Genomic DNA, 5,204 nt, shown 5'->3' on the forward strand with positions numbered 1-5,204 from the left:
ATAATGGTGTTTCATTTTAATGGCAGAAAAATGTGGATTTGGGGTTTTTTAATCAGAGAATTTTGGATTTTTATCAGACAATTCTGGATATTTTAACACAGGAAATCAGGATCCCTGGAGATCACTGACACCTTTACAGGCAGGTTTGATAGTAGTGGTAGTAATGGTAGCAAAGAACTATTATATGCCCTTGCAATCTACTTATCTACATTCACTTGGTAAACAAAAGAACCAAAGTTGTATTAGCTAGAAAAATGAACAGAGGAAGAGCTGGTGTTGCTGTTAGCTAACATTTCTCCTCTTTCCTCAAGTGGGGAAGAAATAAAATATTCCTTGGAATTTCCTCTCAGAAATACTTCCTGACCCACAGGAGAAGCCATACTCTTGGGATACATCTGTGTTCATGCCAACTCCAAAGCCTGTTCACACATGCCACCAGTACAGTAGCTGTTACAAAACATTAATATAACCATGCTGTGTGGCTTTTTATCATTAGGCAAGAAGAGGTGGTAAAAATGCAACCTGATTCCACGTCAGCAAAAGAATGTTTAGCTACTGAGAAGTCCGTGAACACTGAGGAAAGCATATTTCTTGTACAGTCCTATGTCCATGGCTAATCTAGGTAAAACTGCTGTTCTCTTTCCAAATGAAGAATTCTGCTGGTATGTGAGCCAGTACTCAACACATACTGGTTGTCTCCTGAAAGCCAGTACCAAAGTCTTAAAAAAAACTTCAAATTGTCTTCCCTAAATATTTCTAAAAGTGAGGCTGTTTTAGCTAGTAGCCTCCAGGCAATTGTCTGGTCAAATGTCAGAGTCTATACAGCTGAATGAAACTGTGCCAAAATCTTTGCAGCTTTCGAATCCTTTTAGACTTTAGTTTGAGTTTCTCAGAAGATAGTCAGAAGGCAGCTTGAAGACTAACTAGTTCATAAAGGCATAAGCTACAATCACTTCATTAGATGCTGTGAACATGGCTAACTAGCTCTCTACTCATAGATTATATTCGGCTCCCTCCCCACTTCCATGGACCATATTCCTATAAGCAGAGAGAAGTAGATGAAGGAAGCAAAACTTCCCAAATTTACATGCTCCAGCAACAACCCTAAAACACATGGTAATATTATTAAACTATCTAATCTCACCATCAGCCCAGCTGAGGTGTCTGTACTATACCAAACCACTATTCAATAAAGTGCAGCTGTATGGAGGCCTCAAAGCTTTTTTTTTCCACTGCCTCAGATTAAAGGATTATTTCCATGACAGGGAGTCACCCATCATCACCTCAGCACAGATCTGACATGTACATAGCAGAATAAGCTCCTGGACTTCACCTGAGCCTACTCTGGCTCTGTATATATAAACTCTTTCCACGTCCACAGTCACACTCAGCTTGCTAAAAAACAACAGTGCTTACATTAAAACCTCAGCCCTACAGAATGGAGACTCATTCTTAGCCTTAAAAACAACCCTGTTATTATCATACCAGAGACTGATAAGTGGGGGGCTTATCCATGTTGTCATGGATAAAACAGCATACATACAGGAAGCTGAGAGACAACTTTCCAACATGGAGTTTTACAAATGCCTGACCAAGGACCTCATGGCACAATAGCAGAAAGAACTAAATAAAGTCCTAAAGACACTACTAGTAAAAAAGCAGAGGAGTATTAATGGTCCCAGGAACCCAGGCCAAGCCACTTTTACTTATTACCCTAAGCTGCTTGCAGATGTTAAACAAAAAAACCCCACAAAACAGCACTGTAAACTCCATGTGCCCCCACCCCAAACACAGTGCATGCTCAGAAGAGCATTAGTTGGACCCAACTCACCCAACATCTGTATAGATTAACCAACACCTACATAGAATGAATTAGCTTTAGCTAAAAGTGCCCAAAAGCCCTGATGAAGTGCTTAATCTATACAGACACCACAGAGCCAAGTTGAAGTAATGCACTGCTTCTTCCAGTGAAGTGCTTTTTAAAAAAAAATTTAATGTCTAAAAGAAGCCCAAGATCCACAAACCCAGCAACCTAGGACATCCTGCTGCCTCTGGCATTGGCACCATCAAAGAGGGAGGGTTCTGGCTACATTAACTATCCTATTCCCATGTCCCATGGGAACTGCCACCTATGCAAGATACCAAAGATTTCCTAAAGGAACAAGCTTGTATTGACAAGTTTCCAGTTACCAGCATATTAGCTTGTCCGTACAGAGGCAGAAAAGGATCTTGGAGTCATCATTGACTCCAAGATGAACATGGGCCTGCAGTGTAGGGATGCAGTCAGGAAGGCCAACCGTACCTTGTCATGCATCCACAGATGCATCTCAAGCAGGTCCAAGGAGGTGATACTCCCCCTCTATGCAGCACTGGTCAGGCTGCAGCTGGAGTACTGATGTCACATCTGGGAACACCAATATCCCCCATGAGGACAGATTACAAGCTGTAAAGAACATTATCCAACATGAGGACACTGTTGCAATTTCCATCATCTCTTCTGTCTTGTCTTCACACACAGCTATCACATTTGGGGGCTAAACACTAGGGGTATGTGAAACGGGACCTATTCAATTTGGATTCAGATTCGGCCCGAATCGGGGACAGTGATTTGATTTGTTGATTCAGATCACTGTCCCAAATTTGATTTGGCCAAATCCAAATCTGAAGATTCAGTGCTGATTTGGAGAATCAGCAATTCAGACATATACACAGCGTAGCCGCCAGGCCTTGACCAGTCGCTCTCATGCAGCTCTCACTCGAGTAATTGGTGTTAAGTGTCTCACGGGTTCTTCTCTCCGCCTGAGCTCGTGTTTTCCACCCAAGTCTTCAACCCCGTGCTCACCTGCCACGACTTGTTGGACCTCAGTGTCCAGGGTCGTTCATCAGGCGTGCTCATTGACCCGCGGTTCTCCCAGCAGTTACTCATGGGGCTCCACCACCCCTACACCCTGGCCTCATGCCTCCTGTGGAGCGGTGTCGGAATGGCTGACGCCTTTCTCCTGGGACCCCTTAAGATAGGGCCACCCCAGGGGGCTCCAGCACTGTCTACCTAACTTAAGGACCTGCTTCCTTCTGATATCCCTGGAGCCCGGGAAGACAAATCAAAGAAGAAAAAAAAAGAAAAAATGCTCCAACACAATCCCTGGGCTCCCTGCCCCTCTAACTTCCATTCTACCCCTCCTGGCTCTCTACAGGGAACAGCGTGCCTTATCCCTCAGGTTGTCTAGTTCCCTGCCTACTCCAAGGCACCTCCAGGTCCGGCGGTGATATCCGCCCCGACGGCAACCCTTCCGAGGTTCCCCCTAGTCCTCCTCTCCCAGGTTGGACTTCTTCAGGTGTCCCACCATCCCCGCACTCCCACCTGCAGTTCACTCCATCTCCCCGGGTTGTTCCACCACCACCTTCGAGTGATGCTCCTGACGTCCCTTTGTTGTCCCATCTAAGGCGCCATCGAGGTGATCCTCCTCTTCCTGCCTGCACTCATCCCAGCTGGTCCGGCTCCCCAGGTTCCGTGGACCAGGACGCCTCCGCTGTCAGGGTTAGCTGCAGCTCCGCTCCCTGATTCCCTGCCGGTTCCACAGCGTGCACCGCCATTTTTATGTTCACTGGCCGGCGTTCTGTGCTGACATCACCAGCCAGCCGCAGCTGAATAAACAGGCGGCTGACGAGCTGCGCAGGCTCTGCCTTCTTCCCCTCGTGTGCTGCACTCCGAGCTGCCAGTACGTATTTGTCCTTATGGAGTGTCCCGGGACACACAGCTTTAAATGTTTTTTCTACATACCACAATGTACCAGGCATGGCTCATGAACACTGCGATGCTGGGTGGATGGAGCGTTGTGCTCAGTGGTGAACCCAGAAGTGGACCAGAAGTACTTCCAGTCCACTTCCAGGTCTGCCAGGGAGTATGCAGGGGGGCTCCCATGTCCCCTAGCTTGGTGATCAGCCACAGGAGGACCCCATATGCCCCCCAGACCCAGGAGGCACCAGTCACTGAGTCAGGAGGGAATGGGGCGGGGTCCTCCAGCATGATCCCCAGCAGATCCAGAAGTGGACCAGTACTGAGCATGCTGGGGAGCCCCCTGCACTTCTGTGGGACACTCCAAGCAACCCACCATTGTAGCATTCAAAAGCCACCTGCTACCTAAAGGTATGTAGAAAAAACATTTAAAGTTGTGTCTATGTCCAAATCTCCAAATCTTTTTGAATCTCTCTGAATCAATTTGGAGGGTTCCAATTCAATTTGGAGAAATTAAAGGGTCCTCTGATTCAATTTGGATTTGGAGATTTGGCCACCAAATGAGGCCAAATCTCCACCAAATCAAGTCAGGAACCAAAGCTTCACACAGCCCTACTAAACACCATATATATGGTTCCCTAATATGCCAAAGTATTTGTGACAGACCTTCAAGTCCAGTTCCTCCGCAGCTGCCCTCTCACATCCCTGGTATACCTAAGGTCCACTGATGACATCATCATATGGGCTTATGAGAGGGAATCTCTAGAGAAATTCTATCAGGACTTTTAACAGCTTTGGCACCTCTATCTGACTGACTCTGGCATACTCAACCCAGCTAATTCACTTCTTGGACATCACTGTGAAAGTTTGCAGTGGCCATATGTAACAGGGAACCCTAACCCTGTAACCAGAAAGCAGACCAGTCCCTTTAAGACCATAACTTTCATGGCACAGCCTGTTGGCAGGGTAGGGGTTAAAAGCTGAGCCTTGCTGGCTAGTCAGGTGACCGGAAGGGGGCAGGCCAGAACTATAAAAACCCTGGGCTTGGAGGCAGTTCTGGGGCAGCAGTCAGGTGGGAAGGAGTTTGTGCATAAGAGCTCCACAGAGATGCCGGTCTAGTTGCTGTAGGGAGAATTCCTGATGACTCCCAGAGAAGCTGTGGCAGCCCCACGAGGTGGAGCATAACAGATGGTGGGAAGCAGGAGCACAGAGCCATAAAAAATGTAAGCTGGCATACTTTAATTTTTTATTTATTTGTTTGTTTGTTTGTTTTGTGTGTGTGGTTATAGTCCATGGACTTACTTTTTTGTATTTTGACTGATAGATCGGTGGTTTGTGGTTGAGGCTGTAGGGGAGGAAGAGACCTCATTAGCACCTTGGGGTGCAGTCATAAAAGGTCAAAAGGCCTAGTGCACTAGTGGGTGCACCGTATAGGGCCAGTAGCCCAGAGCTGGCTGCAGGACTTTGA

This window comes from Crocodylus porosus, unplaced genomic scaffold (assembly GCF_001723895.1).
Source record: "Crocodylus porosus isolate Cpor-Errol unplaced genomic scaffold, CroPor_comp1, whole genome shotgun sequence".
NCBI classification, from domain to species: Eukaryota; Metazoa; Chordata; order Crocodylia; family Crocodylidae; genus Crocodylus; species Crocodylus porosus.